Source organism: Salvelinus fontinalis, chromosome 24 (assembly GCF_029448725.1).
Source record: "Salvelinus fontinalis isolate EN_2023a chromosome 24, ASM2944872v1, whole genome shotgun sequence".
Lineage (NCBI taxonomy): Eukaryota > Metazoa > Chordata > Actinopteri > Salmoniformes > Salmonidae > Salvelinus > Salvelinus fontinalis.
This window is the reverse complement of record NC_074688.1, coordinates 9,449,891-9,470,165: the sequence shown is the minus strand read 5'-3', so window position 1 is coordinate 9,470,165 and position 20,275 is coordinate 9,449,891. Positions and strand designations below refer to the sequence as shown.

The 20,275-nt window shown below is 48.4% G+C and overlaps 1 protein-coding gene and 1 pseudogene across 2 annotated transcripts in view; one reads left to right on the top strand and one right to left on the bottom strand.

Annotated features, from left to right (window-relative positions):
• LOC129821676 (tyrosinase-like) overlaps window positions 1-2,382 on the bottom strand; it is an 8,303-nt pseudogene extending 5,921 nt beyond the window's left edge.
• A 14,252-nt stretch (window positions 2,383-16,634) lies between these two features.
• grm5b (glutamate receptor, metabotropic 5b) overlaps window positions 16,635-20,275 on the top strand; it is a 187,633-nt gene continuing 183,992 nt past the window's right edge. The window contains exon 1 of one of the 2 annotated variants that reach the window (XM_055879597.1): window positions 16,635-16,920. The gene's annotated coding sequence lies outside the window, so the exon portion shown is untranslated. Of the gene's footprint in view, window positions 16,921-17,771; window positions 18,312-20,275 lie in introns of those variants that run through there. The other variant, XM_055879596.1, reaches the window with a different exon arrangement.

Genomic DNA, 20,275 nt, shown 5'->3' with positions numbered 1-20,275 from the left:
AGCCCTTCGTACATCAGCTAATATCTCGAAGTGCTGTACAGAAACCCAGCCTAAAACCCCAAACAGCAAGCAATGCAGGTTTAGAAGCACGGTGGCTAGGATAAACTCCCTAGAAAGGCCAAAACCTAGGAAGAAACCTAGAGAGGAACCAGGCTATGAGGGGTTGCCAGTCCTCTTCTGGCTGTGCCGGAGGGAGATTATAACAGAACATGGCCAAGATGTTCAAATGTTCATAAATGACCAGCATGGTCAAATAATAATAATCACAGTGGTTGTCGAGGGTGTAGCAAGTCAGCACCTCAGGAGTAAATGTCAGTTGGCTTTTCATAGCCGATCATTAAGAGTATCTCTACCGCTCCTGCGGTCTCTAGAGAGTTGAAAACAGCAGGTCTGGGACAGGTAGCACGTCCGGTGGACAGGTCAGGGTTCCATAGCCACAGGGAGAACTGTTGACACTGGAACAGCAGCAAGGCCAGGTGGACTGGGTACAGCAAGGTGTCATCATGCTCGGTAGTCCTGACGCATGGTCCTAGGGCTCAGGTCCTCCGAGAGAGAGAAAGAAAGAGAGAAGGAGAGAATTAGAGAGAGCATACTTAAATTCACACAGGACACCAGATAAGACAGGAGAAGTACTCCAGATATAACCAACTGACCCTAGCCCCCCGACACATAAACTACTGCAGCATAAATACTAGAGGTTGAGACAGGAGGGGTCAGGAGACACTGTGGCCCCATTCGATGATATCCCCGGACAGGGCCAAACAGGAAGGATATAACCCCACCCACTTTGCCAAAGCACAGCCCCTGCACCACTAGAGGGATATCTTCAACCACCAACTTACAATCCTGAGACAAGGCCGAGTATAGCCCACAAAGATCTCCACCACAGCACAAACCAAGGGGGGGGCGCCAACCCAGACAGGAAGATCACGTCAGTGACTCAACCCACTCAAGTAACTCACCCCTCCTAGGGACGGCATGAAAGAACAACAGTAAGCCAGTGACTCAGCCACTGTAATAGGGTTAGAGGCAGAGAATCCCAGTCTCTTGGGCCAGACTACACTCAATCATATGACCTACTGAAGAGATAAGTCTTCAGTGAATCCCTGGACACGTAGTAGTGAATCCCTGGACACGTGGTAGTGAATCCCTGGACACGTAGTAGTGAATCCCTGGACACGTAGTAGTGAATTCCTGGACTCGTGGTAGTGAATCCCTGGACACGTGGTAGTGAACCCCTGGACACGTGGTAGTGAATCCCTGGACACGTAGTAGTGAATCCCTGGACACGTAGTAGAGAATCCCTGGACACGTAGTAGTGAATCCCTGGACACGTAGTAGTGCATCCCTGGACACGTATTAGTGAATCCCTGGACACGTAATAGTGAATCCCTGGACACGTAGTAGTGAATCCCTGGACACGTAGTAGTGAATCCCTGGACACGTAGTAGTTAATCCCTGGACACATAGTAGTGAATCCCTGGACACGTAGTAGTGAATTCCTGGACACGTAGTAGTGAATCCCTGGACACGTATTAGTGAATCCCTGGACACGTATTAGTGAATCCCTGGACACGTAGTAGTGAATCCACACAAACAGGTCCCTCCTGTCCTATTCCGGGTACTGTGGCCCGTGGGGCTCCTCCGATACCGTCACGTCCTGACAGAACCCCCGGCCCGACATGGCTCCGCAGGCCGACCCGTCTCCCTCCCACACCGGGCAGCACTGCTTGTTCTGCAGCGCCTCTGTGTTGGCGCAGGGCCGGGGGAACTGGCCCACACACGACCCCAGGAGCAGCAGCTCAAGCAGGCTACCCAACAACCAGAAATACCATGACTAACCAACTACCACAGCCAAGAGTTCTCTACACAGACTAACGAAGCACACGGCGACGACGCGACTGCATCCGGCTGTCGTGACACAGCAGGTCCAGTGAAAAGAAAGAGTAATGTTAAGTCACATTATAACTTCCACTTGCCCACACCCTCGCTCCTCCCCTCTCTGCTCCCCATACCATCACATGCTTGGGATGAATCCAGCCTCATTCTGCCTTGTCGGCCTGGAATGCGTGGGAATGATCTGGGGTGAGAGAGTGGAGTGGTTCCAACTTCCCAGGAACTCTCACATAGTATCCCATCTCACAGTGTGGAACAGATGAGCTACTGTACAGTGACTTCATGCTAATGTCTGCCGTTCAACACATTATCTACAGAGTGAAACAACACTGGAGAAGATTTCACACCTGTCCCAGTGTGCGCAAAACAGGAACAGAGTAGCCTATTGTAAGCTAATGTTGCAATATAAATGGATAAAGTTGTTCGAAATGAATTAGTTTTCAATGGTCAAGTCACCTGGACCTTATAGGCCTTCAGGTAGGCCATGTTACAGACACAGTGACAGTAACAATGATGTAGTTTATTCTTGGAAACAGAGAGGTAGAACCCCACTCGAAGCACGAACAGTAGGCCTAATTTGGAACAATGAGTGACACCTTTTGAACTGGGATACATGTGTATTATCCAGGTGTATTATCCAGCTGTATTATCCAGGTGTATTATCCAGGTGTATTATCCAGGTGTATTATCCAGGTGTATTATCCAGGTGTATTATCCAGGTGTATTTTCCAGGTGTATTATCCAGGTGTATTATCCAGGTGTATTTTCCAGGTGTATTATCCAGGTGTATTATCCAGGGGTATTATCCAGGTGTATTATCCAGGTGTATTTTCCAGGTGTATTATCCAGGTGTATTATCCAGGTGTATTATCCAGGTGTATTCTCCAGGTGTATTATCCAGCTGTATTATCCAGGGGTATTTTCCAGGTGTATTATCCAGGTGTATTATCCAGGTGTATTATCCAGGTGTATTATCCAGCTGTATTATCCAGCTGTATTATCCAGGTGTATTATCCAGGTGTATTATCCAGGTGTATTTTCCAGGTGTATTATCCAGCTGTATTATCCAGCTGTATTATCCAGGTGTATTTTCCAGGTGTATTATCCAGGTGTATTATCCAGCTGTATTATCCAGCTGTATTATCCAGCTGTATTATCCAGGTGTATTATCCAGGTGTATTTTCCAGGTGTATTATCCAGGTGTATTATCCAGGTGTATTATCCAGCTGTATTATCCAGGTGTATTATCCAGCTGTATTATCCAGGTGTATTATCCAGGTGTATTATCCAGCTGTATTATCCAGGTGTATTATCCAGGTGTATTTTCCAGGTGTATTATCCAGGTGTATTATCCAGCTGTATTATCCAGCTGTATTATCCAACTGTATTATCCAGGTGTATTATCCAGGTGTATTTTCCAGGTGTATTATCCAGGTGTATTATCCAGGGGTATTATCCAGGGGTATTTTCCAGGGGTATTATCCAGGTGTATTATCCAGGTGTATTATCCAGGTGTATTTTCCAGGTGTATTATCCAGGTGTATTATCCAGGTGTATTATCCAGGTGTATTATCCAGGGGTATTATCCAGGTGTATTATCCAGGTGTATTATCCAGGTGTATTATCCAGGTGTATTATCCAGGTGTATTATCCAGGGGTATTATCCAGGGGTATTTTCCAGGTGTATTATCCAGGTGTATTATCCAGGTGTATTATCCAGGTGTATTATCATGTTCCGGTGAAAGGGTAGGCTGTTCTACTGTGTTTGTTTTGTGTGCAGATCATAAAGCCGTCACATGTTCCCACTGAGGGGCACGAGGTTTGGCTAATCCCGATGAAAACGCACTTGAGCGCGCGGGAATTAACATCATAGGATTACTGTGTCCACGGGGCTCGCCTGTTCTGTTAACCGAGAGTCTCTCCAACAGCAATCTCTCTCTCTCTCACCACGCACACACACACACACACACACACACACACACACACACACACACACACACACACACACACACACACACACACACACACACACACACACACACGCACGCACACACACACACACACACACCCACCAGGAGAGGAAATCTGTGACCCTGGCCTGCAGTCAGATCTGTGGTCAGATAAGATCCACCGGTAATTGAGTGCAATTATAGCAGTTAGAATTTTCATCCGATTTTGGCTCAGTCAGTAGGCAGTGTTTCCCACACAGAAATACCAAGGAAATATGTTTTTGTATAACCCTTGTAGAAATAATATTGTATTTAGCCTACATAATCAATTGCTTGTTCTCTATAGGTTGTGCCTGCTCACATCGCATCCTTTCACACCGTAACAGGTGAAATGATTATGGACAGGCTTGCCATATCAGTCACACCTTTTTTCATGACCTACATTATATTCTGTAGGCCATTTGTTGCAACAATTATAACATGGGTTTTAAGAAACAAACCAACACCTTGAATTACAATAAAGACATTTTTTCCCGACTCTGATATTACGTTTCTGCAATTACAAATTAAGACGTTTAATGAATTTAAGAATGACCAGAAACAAATGAAGCATCAAAAAGCAAATTGTAAACTACTTATGATTCGTTACTGGTGTATATACAGCCAACTCACCACTAGGTGGAGGTATGACCTGATCATATCCCACAGGACTACTATAGTTAGAGACAGTGATTTAGGATGATTTGGCTGTGCTAAAGGTAGACGTTGCCCTGGGAAAAGATTTAGGATCAGTTTACTCTCGCCAAATTTTACCCTTAGGGCAGAAAATCCCAGTCAGTGTAGGGCCAATTTATGTCAGTTTAGTGTGTAAGAGAGAGGGGTGCTTTGGTAGTATAGATTGTTATGTCTCTCTGATTACCTCCCCAGGCCTGGTTATTAGTACTAGATAGACATGAGCAACTTACTAGAGAGCACATGTTTCATCATTTAAATCCCCACTTATTAATATTTGTTGGTACTTGTGTCTAAGTGTCTATTTGCGTATATTTGTCCTACTTAGACAGAGAGAGCAAATCCCTGAGTAGTGGCATTAAATCAACAGTGTCTCTATGGAAACAGAGGATACCCAGTGTTGTTTTGAAATGCCATTGAATAATTGATTTACTTACTGTAACATTCTCTCTTATTTGTGTGTGTGTGTGTGTCTGTGTGTCTGTCTGTGTGTGTGTGTGTGTGTGTGTGTGTGTGTGTCTGTGTGTGTGTGTGTGCGTGTGTGTGTGTGTCTGTGTGTGTCTGTGTCTGTGTGTGTGCGTGTGCGTGTGTGTGTGTGTGTGTGTCTGTGTCTGTGTCTGTGTCTGTGTGTGTCTCTGTGTGTGTCTGTGTGTGTGCGTGTAGTGTCTGTCATGAATTCCACGAGATATAGTCCTGACACATATCTAGGGTTTCTACCCAAACCGCCCAGTAGTTGGTTCTATTGGTTCCGTTGCCAGAGATGCGACCCAGTCTTGGTTCTAAATGTTCCATTGCCATCTTATCTCTTGCTTGCTAGCTAGCCAACTACGCCTAACTTATGGTCACGTCAAACAGTGCAGCCAGAATAACAACCAAATAGCTGCATTTGTTTAAGTTGACATTTATTTGGATACATCCATAACAATGATCTAATGATGCATGATTTCACCTGGCATATGTGCTCTCTCCTCAGGTCACTGTTGTTCAGAGGAGCTAGCCATCAACACAGCCAACAACACAGCTAACAACACAGCCAACAACACACCCAACAACACAGCCAACAACACAGCTAACAACACAGCCAACAACACAGCTAACAACACAGCCAACAACACAGCCAACAACACAGCCAACAACACAGCTAACAACACAACTAACAACACAGCCAACAACACAGCCAACAACACAGCTAACAACACAGCCAACAACACAGCTAACAACACAACTAACAACACAGCTAACAACACAGCCAACAACACAGCCAACAACACAGCTAACAACACAGCCAACAACACAGCTAACAACACAGCCAACAACACAGCCAACAACACAGCTAACAACACAGCCAACAACACAGCCAACAACACAGCTAACAACACAACTAACAACACAGCTAACAACACAGCCAACAACACAGCCAACAACACAGCTAACAACACAGCCAACAACACAGCCAACAACACGGCCAACAACACAGCTAACAACACAGCCAACAACACAGCTAACAACACAACTAACAACACAGCTAACAACACAGCCAACAACACAGCTAACAACACAGCCATCAACACAGCTAACAACACAGCCAACAACACAGCTAACAACACAGCTAACAACACAGCCAACAACACAGCCAACAACACAGCCAACAACACAGCTAACAACACAACTAACAACACAGCCAACAACACAGCTAACAACACAGCCAACAACACAGCTAACAACACAACTAACAACACAGCTAACAACACAGCCAACAACACAGCCAACAACACAGCTAACAACACAGCCAACAACACAGCTAACAACACAGCCAACAACACAGCTAACAACACAGCCAACAACACAGCCAACAACACAGCTAACAACACAGCCAACAACACAGCCAACAACACAGCTAACAACACAGACAACCACACAGACAACAACACAGCTAACAACACAGCTAACAACACAGCTAACAACACATCTAACAACACAGCTAACAACACAGCCAACAACACAGCCAACAACACAGCCAACAACACAGCTAACAACACAGCCAACAACACAGCTAACAACACAACTAACAACACAACTAACAACACAGCCAACAACACAGCCAACAACACAGCTAACAACACAGCCAACAACACAGCTAACAACACAACTAACAACACAGCTAACAACACAGCCAACAACACAGCCAACAACACAGCTAACAACACAGCCAACAACACAGCTAACAACACAGCCAACAACACAGCTAACAACACAGCCAACAACACAGCCAACAACACAGCTAACAACACAGCCAACAACACAGCCAACAACACAGCTAACAACACAGACAACCACACAGACAACAACACAGCTAACAACACAGCTAACAACACAGCTAACAACACATCTAACAACACAACTAACAACACAGCCAACAACACAGCCAACAACACAGCTAACAACACAGCCAACAACACAGCTAACAACACAACTAACAACACAGCTAACAACACAGCCAACAACACAGCCAACAACACAGCTAACAACACAGCCAACAACACAGCTAACAACACAGCCAACAACACAGCTAACAACACAGCCAACAACACAGCTAACAACACAGCCAACAACACAGCCAACAACACAGCTAACAACACAGACAACCACACAGACAACAACACAGCTAACAACACAGCTAACAACACAGCTAACAACACATCTAACAACACAGCTAACAACACAGCCAACAACACAGCTAACAACACAGCCAACAACACACGTCAGGACACTGTTGTTCAGAGGAGCTAGCCAACAACACAGCCAACAACACAGCTAACAACACATCTAACACAATCACTTCAAACTGAAGCTGGAAAGACTGCAAACTAGCTGCACTCCATTTCGTTTGACCTTTTTTCTATTGATAGTTCTTTGTTTTCAGTAGATCCATAAATATGATGCTGATTCATGATTTCGACTGGCTGAGAAAAGCTGCCTGCCTGTCTGTCTCACCCCGACTCCCGACACGTTCATTACTATGGGACACATAGAGGTCGAATTTGAATATTCAAACAATGTTGTAAATGAGACAGGCAGCAAGGTTTAGACAAATCTCCGCTGTTGAAAACTAAGTGTTAGTCTAAAAGAAATGTGAGATCATGTCTAGATACTTTTTATAGTGGAGATCAAGTGTATAAATTGCCTGGCTGGGTTGATGAGACAGTGGATTGCACAGTCAGATGGAACAGAGTAAATAGGCATTTTAACATAGATTTAGCAGATGATAACATGTGGAATAGACACTGGCTGGAATGCGGTTTTAACCAATCAGCATTCAGGATTAAACCCACACGTTGTGTAATATTAATTCAAGTCAAATAAAATCAATTCAGTTATTGATCACATTCAGATCAATGTGATAGAATTTAACCTCATGGTTCACAAAATGATTGACAGAACGTTCAAGCCTTGACCCAAACTTCCTCTGGTCTCCTTTTTTCTGAACAAATCCCTGCATGCAGATGTTTTGTGAGTATGGACCATTATAATCCAAATCATGTCTTCATTTAATATCATCTTGGGGTAGGTACATTTTTGAGCGGGAGAGATCTATAACTCTGCAGTGTGTGTGTGTGTGTGTGTAGGCTCGACTCTGGTGTTTGTGAGGGTAATTACAGCTTAGCAGTTCCATTGGCAAGTTGTCATTACATCTCTTTCGCAACAGCTGTCAGTGGTTGCCATGGTGACGTGACCCTGGAACATTCTCTGTTTCCATCTGTGATGAGCAGTTTCATTCAGGGTTTACATATCACATATGAAATGAAATGGAGGTTGTGCTATTTTGATTTGTGTGTGTGTGTGTGTGTATGTGTTCGCGTGCATGAGCGGAACAGAACTCATAGTGTCCCATGACCTTTCTGCTGAGTCATATCTTCTCCACTGGGTTGGGGGGCTCTGGTTTGGCCAGTGGTGTCTCAATCTCAATGTTGATGGAGTTCGGAGGTTGAATTTTAGCTCAGTTCCTTTGAGTCTTGACATGCTCACACGCAGGCACACACACACACACACACACACACACACACACACACACACACACACACACACACACACACACACACACACACACACACACACACACACACACACACACACACACACACACACACACACACACACACACACACACACACACACACAGGCTGTGTTAATGAAGCCCAGGTCTCTTTCCCTCGCACAGAGCAGGTAATGTAATTTGGCCCAGCTGAACTATGAGGCAGTGAATGGAGCATTTCTATATTTGTGTCTTTATTAATGGATGTGTGCATATTGTGTGTGCTGTGACATTTAGCCTGTCTGTTTAAGTGTGCCTGTGAGAGAATAGAATCAGAGTATGAGAGAGAGAGAGAATGGGAGAGAGAGAGAAGGGGAGAGAGAGAGAAGGGGAGAGAGTGAGAGAGAAGGGGGGAGAGAGAGAGAAGGGGAGAGAGTGAGAGAAGGGGAGAGAGAGAGAGAGAGAGAAGGGAGAGATGTGAATCTTATAGTCAGACTGTCACTGCATCAGTTAAAGCTCTGAATGCTCAGCATTCTGTACATGGAGTACACAGTGCAACGAACAACTACACTCTTAGATAAAAGGATAACCCTCTGAAGAACCTTTTTGGTTCCTGGTAGAACTATTTTGGATTCCATGTAGAACCATCAGTGTAAATGGTTCTACATGGAACCAAAAGGGTTCCTCAAAGGGTTCTCCTATGGCGACAGCTGAAGAAACCTTTTAGGTTCTAGATAGCACCTTTTCACTGAGAGTAGCTCTCACAGTCAGAATTAGACCTTCATTCATGTTTCTCAAACGTCAAATTTCAACGTGCTTAAGGTCAGGTTTAGGCATTAACTCCCAATTTTTAAGGTTAGGGTTAGGTTTAGACATTAACTATGAAATGTGATGGTTAGTCATTAACTTCGAATGGTTAAGGTAAAGGTTAAGGTTTGTGTCACGAACCAGCTAGAAGTTCGTAACAAAAAGGGAGACAACGTGGAGATAAGGAATAACAAAATATACTTATTGTCACGACTTCGACCGAGGCAGGCTCTCCTTCCCGTTCGGGTGGCGTTCGGCGGTCGTCGTCACCGGCCTATTAGCTGCCACTGATCCTTTTCTCCCCCTCCCTATGTGTTTATTGGGCGCACCTGTTTTGTATGAGGGTTAATTAGTTGGGCTTATTTAATCAGCCGGCATACACGTTTCTTTGTGCGGGATTGTTTGTTTGTAAGTGGTGGTGTTTGTTTCGTGCATCGTGTTTGCTGTACTGTTTTGTATTCCCCGTGTCTGGGGTTGTTTAAGTGGTCACCCAGTGTGTTAGTTGGGTGGCCTAGTTTTCTACATGTTCATTAAAGAACATTTGGTTATTGCACCTGCTGTTGCCTGCGCTTGACTTCCACTCCGACACCCAGGCCTTACAGAATCCCGCACCAAAAAATATGGAGTCAGCAGGAGCAGCGGCCAGCCCTCTCCCATCGATGGAGGAACAGGTGTTCCATCACACCACGGTTATCCACCGTATTGGATCAGCGATGGAGTCAATAATGGAACGTATGGATCGATGGGAGAGGAGTGGTTTCCTCTCTCCACCTTCGGCTCCTCCAGCCCAGGACTCTCCATCCCTCGGCTCCAGCGCTCTCCATCTGACACTCCCGAGGGATTATGATGGATCGGCGGCGGGGTGCCAGGGGTTCCTACTCCAACTGGAGCTGTACCTTGCCACCGTAAGACCCACTCCCTCGGGAGCGGAGAGGGTGAGTGTCCTCGTCTCCTGCCTCACGGGTCGTGCTCTGGAGTGGGCGAACGCAGTCTGGAATGGCCCAGACTCAGCGAAGGAGCACTACCCAGAGTTCACCCGCCGTTTTCGGGCCGTATTTGACCATCCTCCAGAGGGCCGAGCGGCGGGAGAACGACTGTTCCACCTTAGGCAGGAGAAGAGGAGCGCCCAGGATTACGCGCTGGAGTTCCGGACCCTGGCTGCAGGATCTGGGTGGAACGACAGGGCCCTTATTGATCACTACCGGTGTAGTCTCCGGGAGGACGTCCGCAGGGAGCTAGCATGTCGGGACACCGCTCTTTCCCTGGATGAGCTGATTGACATGTCTATCCGTCTGGACAATCTGCTGGCTGCCCGCGGGCGTTCTGAGAGGGTCCTGTACGTTCCACCACCCAGCCCCTCCGCTCCTATTCCGATGGAGGTGGGAGGGGCTGGGCAGAGGGGTACCGGAGGAGGAGGCTCTCCCTGCACCAGCTGTGGTCGGAGAGGACACACGGCCGATCGGTGCTGGGGGGGTCCGTCTGGGAGTCGAGATGGCAGGCGGAACACTTCTCGATCACCCCAGGTGAGTCCGCACCAAACTCACCCAGAACCCCCTGTTAGTCACATGTTTGTCTTGATTTTTTTCCTTAAATTTTTCCCCTCTTCCCAGCATAGGGCGCTAGTCGATTCAGGCGCAGCTGGGAACTTTATGGATCGCGGACTCGCTTTTAGGTTACGGGTTCCGCTTGTGCCGATAGATTCTCCCTTTCCCGTGCACTCCCTAGATAGCCGGCCATTAGGGTCAGGGGTGGTCAGGGAGACCACGGTTCCCCTGGACATGGTGACGCAGGGGAATCATAAGGAGCGTATTAGCTTTTATATTATTGATTCGCCTGCGTTTCCGGTGGTACTAGGGATTCCCTGGCTGGCCCGGCACAATCCTAAAATTTCGTGGAAACAGGGGGTTCTCCAGGGGTGGTCAAAGGAGTGTTCTGGAAGGTGTTTGGGAGTTTCCATCGGTGCCACGTCGGTGGAGAGTCCAGACCAGGGTTCCACGGTGCGCATTCCCCCCGAGTATGCCGATTTGGCAATCGCTTTCAGTAAAAGGAAAGCGACTAAATTACCACCTTATCGACCGGGAAGGGATTGTGCGATAGATCTCCAGGTAGACGCTGCGCTTCCCAAGAGTCACGTGTACCCATTATCCCAAGAGGAGACGGTGGCTATGGAGACATATGTCACTGAGTCTCTGGGACAGGGGTACATTCGGTCCTCCATCTCACCCGCCTCCTCGAGTTTCTTTTTTGTGAAGAAAAAGGAGGGAGGTCTGCGTCCGTGTATTGATTATAGAGGTCTAAATGCCATCACAGTGGGGTTTAGTTACCCACTACCTCTCATTGCTACGGCAATGGAATCATTTCACGGAGCGCAGTTCTTCACAAAATTGGATCTCAGGAGCGCGTATAGTCTGGTGCGTATTCGGAAGGGAGACGAGTGGAAAACCGCATTTAGTACCACATCGGGCCATTATGAGTACTGCGTCATGCCGTATGGGTTAAAGAATGCTCCAGCCGTTTTCCAATCCTTTGTAGACGATATTCTCAGGGACCTGCACGGGCAGGGAGTGGTTGTTTATATCGATGACATTCTGATCTACTCAGCCACTTACGCCGCGCATGTGTCTCTGGTACGCAAGGTGCTTGGTAGACTACTGGAGCATGACCTATATGTCAAGGCTGAGAAGTGTGTGTTCTCCAAACGAGCCGTCTCTTTTCTGGGTTATCGCATTTCCACCTCGGGCGTGGTGGTAGGGAGTGACCGCATTAAGGCCGTGCGTAATTGGCCGACTCCGACCACGGTAAAAGAAGTGCAGCGGTTTTTGGGTTTTGCCAACTACTACCGGAGGTTTATCCGGGGTTTTGGCCAGGTGGCAGCTCCTATTACCTCACTGCTTAAGGGGGGTCCGGTGCGTTTGCAGTGGTCAGCAAAAGCGGACAGAGCTTTCAACAGGTTGAAGGCGCTGTTCACGGATGCGCCCGTGTTGGCGCATCCGGATCCCTCTCTAGCATTCATAGTGGAGGTGGACGCGTCCGAGGCTGGGGTAGGTGCCGTGCTATCACAGCGCTCTGGTACGCCACCAAAACTCCACCCCTGTGCTTTCTTCTCGAAGAAGCTCAGCCCAGCGGAGCGTAACTATGATGTGGGGGACCGGGAGTTGTTAGCAGTGGTCAGTGCCCTGAAGGTGTGGAGACACTGGCTTGAGGGGGCTAAGCACCCTTTTCTCATCTGGACCGACCACCAGAATCTGGAGTATATTCGGGCAGCCAGGAGACTGAATCCACGTCAAGCAAGGTGGGCCATGTTCTTTACCCGATTCCAGTTTACCTTAACGTATAGACCGGGCTCCCAGAACGTAAAGGCGGATGCACTGTCCCGTTTTTACGACTCGGACGATCGGCCCACCGAACCCACTCCCATCCTTCCCGCCTCTAGGCTGATAGCACCAGTGGTGTGGGAAGTGGACTCGGACATCGAGCGGGCGTTACGGGCGGAACCCGCTCCTCCTCAGTGTCCGGTGGGGCGGAAGTACGTGCCGCTTGGTGTCCGGGACAAATTGATTCGGTGGGCTCATGTTCTACCCTCCTCGGGTCACCCTGGGGTGAAGAGGACAGTGGGGAGCCTTCGGGGGAGGTATTGGTGGCCTACCTTGGCAAGAGACGTTAGGGTTTATGTTTCCTCCTGTTCGGTATGCGCCCAGAGTAAGGCTCTTAGGCACCTTCCTAGAGGGAAGTTACAACCCCTCCCCGTTCCACAACGGCCTTGGTCGCACCTGTCCGTAGATTTTCTGACCGATCTTCCCCTGTCTCAGGGGAACACTACGGTACTGGTGATTGTGGATCGGTTCTCGAAGTCCTGTCGTCTCCTCCCGTTGCCCGGTATGCCTACAGCCCTACAGACTGCGGAGGCATTATTCACCCACGTCTTCCGGCACTACGGGGTGCCGGAGGACATCGTTTCTGATCGGGGCCCCCAATTCACGTCCCGAGTATGGAGGGCGTTTATGGAGCGGTTGGGGGTCTCGGTCAGCCTTACCTCCGGTTATCACCCTGAGAGTAATGGGCAGGTGGAGAGAGTGAACCAGGAGGTGGGTAGGTTTCTGCGGTCGTATTGTCAGGACCGGCCAGGGGAGTGGGCGAGATACATTCCCTGGGCCGAAATGGCCCAGAACTCACTACGCCACTCCTCTACTAACATGTCCCCCTTTCAGTGTGTATTGGGGTACCAGCCGGTCCTGGCACCATGGCATCCGAGCCAGACCGAGGCTCCTGCGGTGGAGGAATGGGTGCAGCGCTCCAAGGAGACATGGAGAGCCGTCCAGGAATCACTCCAACAAGCTAGTGGACGGCAGAAGAGGAGTGCTGACCGCCACCGCAGTGAGGCCCCCGTGTTTGTACCGGGGGACAGGGTCTGGCTCTCGACCCGAAACCTGCCCCTCCGCTTGCCCTGCCGGAAGCTGGGTCCGCAGTGTGTAGGGCCCTTCAAAGTCCTGAGGAGAATAAACGAGGTGTGTTATCGATTACAACTCCCTTCCTATTATCGTATTAACCCCTCGTTTCATGTGTCTCTCCTCAGGCCGGTGGTAGCTGGTCCCCTGCAGGACGGTGAGGTACCGGAGGTCCCTCCTCCCCCTCTGGACATCGAGGGGTCCCCGGCGTACACGATACGGGCCATTCTGGACTCGAGACGCCGGGTGAGGGGCCTGCAGTACCTCGTGGACTGGGAGGGGTACGGTCCGGAGGAGAGGTGCTGGGTACCGGTGGGGGACATTTTGGATCCGTCTATGTTGAGGGATTTCCATCGCCTCCATCCGGATCGCCCTGCACCTCGTCCTCCGGGTCGACCTCGAGGCCGGTGTCGGCGCGCTGCGGGAGCCGCGCGTCAGAGGGGGGGTACTGTCACGACTTCGACCGAGGCAGGCTCTCCTTCCCGTTCGGGTGGCGTTCGGCGGTCGTCGTCACCGGCCTATTAGCTGCCACTGATCCTTTTCTCCCCCTCCCTATGTGTTTATTGGGCGCACCTGTTTTGTATGAGGGTTAATTAGTTGGGCTTATTTAATCAGCCGGCATACACGTTTCTTTGTGCGGGATTGTTTGTTTGTAAGTGGTGGTGTTTGTTTCGTGCATCGTGTTTGCTGTACTGTTTTCGTATTCCCCGTGTCTGGGGTTGTTTAAGTGGTCACCCAGTGTGTTAGTTGGGTGGCCTAGTTTTCTACATGTTCATTAAAGAACATTTGGTTATTGCACCTGCTGTTGCCTGCGCTTGACTTCCACTCCGACACCCAGGCCTTACACTTATTAACTGAAGTAAACTAAATACAATTAACAATGGTGTGTGTAGTCAGTAGTCAGTAGTGTAAGTGAGTGGTTGCGTGCATAAATGTGATAATGAGGGGTGTTGAAAGGTGCAGCAAACAAACCAAACGGCCACAAAAATGCCACAACAAAATCTAACAGTGTGTCTGCATGGAGAGAGTCTCCTCCATGATTGGGGAAGAGGTGCATTTATCCTGGGACACACCCGGGCCCAGGTGTGTCCCATGTCGCTGACGACCCTCCCGGCTCCGCCCGCCAGCATCCTAATAAGGAAAACAAGAGCAAAGAGAAAGAATACGGCAGACAGAGTGGGAGGGTCGTCACATTTTGGGATAGGCTTAAAACACAAATCTAAAAAACAACTCTCTAGTCCTGGATTTGAACTTGCAACCTTTTGATTCAGATGCTTACAGCTATCTGCCATCCCTGCCCACAACATCATAGTAAAAACAAAACTTACTTGAAGGTAACAGCGCTCATGGTTGCCCCTAGTGGCAGGTTTCCACCTCGTCTCCCAATGTCCTCAGACATGGATGAACATCGAATTCTGACTTGTATCCCGGGTGACCTGGATGGCAATGAAATGCTTACCTGCAGGTCCACCTCGCTGCAGGTTCACCTCTCCCCAGGTTCACCTCTCCCCAGGTTCGCCTCTCTCCAGGTTCTTCTCTCCCCAGGTTCGCCTCTCTCCAGGTTCTTCTCTCCCCAGGTTCAACTCTCCCCAGGTTCTTCTCTCCCCAGGTTCAACTCTCCCCAGGTTCTTCTCTCCCCAGGTTCAACTCTCCCCAAGTTCTTCTCTCCCCAGGTTCAACTCTCCCCAGGTTCTTCTCTCCCCAGGTTCACCTCTCCCCAGGTTCTTCTCACCCCAGGTTCAACTCTCCCCAGGTTCAACTCTCCCCAGGTTCTTCTCTCCCCAGGTTCTTCTCTCCCCAGGTTCTTCTCTCCCCAGGTTCTTCTCACCCCAGGTTCTTCTCTCCCCAGGTTCTTCTCTCCTCAGGTTCTTCTCTCCCCAGGTTCTTCTCACCCCAGGTTCTTCTCTCCCCAGGTTCTTCTCACCCCAGGTTCTTCTCACCCCAGGTTCTTCTCTCCCCAGGTTCTTCTCACCCCAGGTTCTTCTCTCCCCAGGTTCTTCTCACCCCAGGTTCTTCTCTCCCCAGGCTCTTCTCACCCCAGGTTCTTCTCTCCCCAGGTTCTTCTCTCCCCAGGTTCTTCTCTCCCCAGGTTCTTCTCTCCCCAGGTTCTTCTCACCCCAGGTTCTTCTCTCCCCAGGTTCTTCTCTCCCCAGGTTCTTCTCTCCCCAGGTTCTTCTCTCCCCAGGTTCTTCTCTCCCCAGGTTCTTCTCTCCCCAGGTTCTTCTCACCCCAGGTTCTTCTCTCCCCAGGTTCTTCTCACCCCAGGTTCTTCTCTCCCCAGGTTCTTCTCTCCCCAGGTTCTTCTCTCCCCAGGTTCTTCTCACCCCAGGTTCTTCTCTCTCCAGGTTCTTCTCTCCCCAGGTTCACCTATTGACAACAATATAATAAATAAATGGGTAAAGAAAGAGTAATATAGAAAAAAACGACGAGATAAAAATGGAATAGTAATTTAGCACAAATATTTTGAGAAAACAAAGAATTAAAGATCAAATGCACACTAAATATCAAAGTCTAGAGGGAGCCTGCTAGATGTCCGACCTATCCAGCCCGCCATGTGTGTGTTTGTGTGTGTAGGCTCCCTCTAGACTTTGCTATTTAATGTGTATTTAGTGTGTATTTCTGCCTTAAATTCTTTGTTTGCTTTTAATGGTCTTCTAATCCCTCTCGCATTTGGCTGGCGATTTAATCCTGGCCTTGTTTATGACCAAGCCCCTAAAGACTCCCCCTGAATCTGTATCCGCCCATCCATCCATTCACACAAACGCACTTAGCCTGTACACATTGAAAAGAGAGAGCACACAGAGAGTGCTGAGTGAAACACAGAGTGAGATACAGGTAGAGAGAAAGAGAGAGAGAGAGAGCGAGCAGAACGTGTCAGATCTTTGGGAGCCGTGCAGTGTGAGGGCGACAGACAGAGAGCGAGCGAAGAGCATGGGAACAAAGACTAGGGATTCCGTCGTTGCCAGGATGAAAAAGTGGTATAATCACAACCATGATGCTCCGATCGGTGTGTGAAGAGTGGGGGTTTCTCCAAGACATGCACCATGGCCTAGTTGAGGTAGGCCTATTCAACTAGCGTATCCCATATAACTTTTGGATGAGTCTTACATTCAGGAAAAACAACAGAGCAGTCAATTGTATTTATGTTTCTGTAAAAAGCATTGAGTTAAAAATGCAAAGTAATACATTTTCAATTTCAAATTTAGGCTTTTACATTGATAGGATACTGTTGAGTTGTATTATTTTGTTCCTAAACGAACGATGAACATGTTAGATGAGTGTGTTTTCACGATGAGAGGCGGGCTGGCGGCTGTTTACTCGTGCATCATTGGCAATTGTGTCAAAGCCCGGTTGATCTCATCTGATTCCCGCGATATTTGTGGCATCCTGGAATTAGTGTTTATAACACAAAACTGTCCTCTCGTGGACTGCATTCTATTCATTGGAAATATAATATGATATCCGGAACCTTTTAGCACCAAAGCATATTTTGACTGCCTGCAACAAAGCTTCTAGCTTTGTGATCGGCTATATTAATATTAGAGAGTATAATAGCCTAACTATGTGTATTGTTCCTGCCTGCTGATGACAGTACTAATGATTTAGACTGCTGTTTGTGTTACTGAGACCAGCCTAATGTGTGTGTGTGTGTGTGTGTGTGTGTGACAGTGTCATTGATCAATAAACACACCCAGATGCTCATTCCATCAATATGTCTCAGGATGGCCACGGGGTGGTAGACTTGACATTCTCCTTTTGAGAGGACACACACATGCACACACACACATGCACACACACAAACAGACACACACACACACTTTTAGACACACACACACTTTTTGTGTGTGTGATCTGGTGATCTGGTGATCTGGTGATCTAGCCTAGTGTTACTGGTTCAATGCGTGGATTCATTCACAAACCCTAGAATAGAGAAACTCAAAGGCACCGAACCGGACTTTTACTGGAGGGAAAGGCGCGCGCTGAGCGGGGCTTCGAATGACACGAGGCAGTCACCTTGCGGTCTGAAAGCGGCAGGCGCAGCAGGAAATAACCCAAACAAAAAACACAAGCTCACCAACCGCAGGTCTCCCTGAGTGGAGTTGTGTCAGACAAACACATATGACAGTCACTCCTCAGCACAGTGTGAGGATATAGAGAGCGGTCAGATAACGCTGCCCCGTCGCGAGACAGACTGGCTGAGAGGAGATAGAGAGAGGGGGATTGAGAGACCAGCGCAGAGAACAGAAGAGGGGGTTTGGCGCGCGATGCGTGAGCAGACATAGCACCGGCAGAGTTTGTGCGTGACATGAAGACGAGATGAGCTCGAGCTGTGGCCTTGGTCGCGAGCAGCCGGTGCTGGTTCTGCCGTTATCCCGTCGAAATTAACGAGGTCGTAGGCTACACGTGATGACACGAGCCCCCCGACTGTGGCAGGGTCAGATTGACACGGTAAGGCTCTCTGTGTATAGATTTGGATTTAACGTAACTGCGCGTTCAGCCTGTGGATGCAACAGTGAGACACAGCAGATAGCCTACACTATGTTGACTTCAAATGGAATGGAGAGACATGACTTTGGTTGACGTCAGACAATGCTAATACTCATTTCAGATTATGTCTCTGTCATGTTTTTGCATTAATTGCCCGTTAAAAGCTCCTGCCAACGTGCATATATCCTGACGTTACCGGGGTTGGTTATTGGTACCGTACCCCCTCCCCCAAATGCTACAGACTCGCTGTTCTCTCGCTCTGACATAATTCCGTGTAGCAGACAGCCTTCGTGCACTCCTGTCTTGAAGTCTGTCTGAACGGTGAGGATTTAGTTTAACATTGTCAAGAGAAAGATGCAAGTTACAGAACTCTCTTCTCTGCAATATTTGAGTGGGTAAACGGTGGCGCGCGCGACGACTGTTGTTACGGTTCAATTTCAGCACCGCGGACAGCTCCGGAGGACAAGCGCATGCAGCTACCACATCCGTCCCGTTTACACAGGCTATGAGACAGACAGACAGACCATCGCCACGTCTTGTTATTTGACATTGTTAACCATGGAGCCAGGAGCGGACTGGGACAAGAAAGGCCCTGCCTTTTCTAACACACGGACCCATTTGTTTCCATAATGCCACCATTATTAGCCAGATGATAAAACATTTGAAGAAAAAAAGTTAGACAGACCCACTGGGCTAAAAATGGACCAGCCCATCTGGCATTTCGGGCCAGTCAGCCCCTGCTTGGAGCACATACCCATTGGAAGACTTCACAGGGGCATCCATATAGGCTACACAGGCACAGAGATCCTATATGTCCTTTTACGGACACAGGCTCATCATGTGAAAATCATGCTATCATCTCCCGCTCTGTTTACTCAACCAATCAATGACAACATCTACGAGCAATTTCAATCACCCAGACTGTTGATTGACCGGTGTATTAACGGGGTTTATTTAAAGCGTTAACCGTGGTGTGTTGAATGTGGCAGCCTAGCCTGACAATTTCTACTGGTGTGAGAGAAGCGCAGTGTCCTCTGTAGCCTACGGGCTGATAAACGTGCATGCCTAATTGAGAAGATATATGTTTCTGTGAATGGAATATAGGGGGAAGTAATTCGGTTCCGTAATAAAGTGAGATGTGCTCTATACGACAGGTATGCAATACCGCCCGCAGCCTTGGCGAGGAAGAGAGCGCGCGAGAGAAAGATAGAGTGAGAGACGGTGGTGGAGGAGTCTGTATCATAATAAATCAGTCTCGCGGGCTGCAGAATGAATAGCTCTGAGGAAGAGGTCGGTGCAGCGTAATGGACCCAGCGCGGGCAGCTCTCCCGTTTACGGCGCTGTAATGATGCTGTCATATTAATTACATCCCTTGACCCAATCGTTTCCCGCCTACTGCTTGAGCTGTTGGGCCCGCCACTCTGCCAACATTCCGACGACCTTGATCAAGTCTATTTGCATAAACATCAAAAACTTCAAGCGTTAACGCTGGACCCATCCCCTAAAAACTAATCTGTGTACCGTGCTTCCCGCCGCTTGAAATATGTTATACCTGTGGTTGACATGTGGTTATGCGTAGTTGAGGTGAGGTTGAATATATACTGAACAAAAATATAAATGCAACAATTTCAACTATTTTACTGAGTTACAGTTAATATAAAGAAATCAGTCAATTGAAATAAATTCATTAGGCCCTAGTCTATGGATTTCACATGACTGGGCAGGGGCGCAGCCATGGGTGGGCCTGGGAGGCCATAGGGCCACCCACTTGGGAGCTAGGCCGACCCACTGAGGAGCCAGGCCCAGTCAATCAGAATAATTTTTTCCCCACAAAATGGCTTTATTACAGACAGAAATACTCCTCAATTTCATCAGCTGCCCGGGTGGCTAGTCTCAGATGATCCCGCAGGTGAAGAAGTCAGATG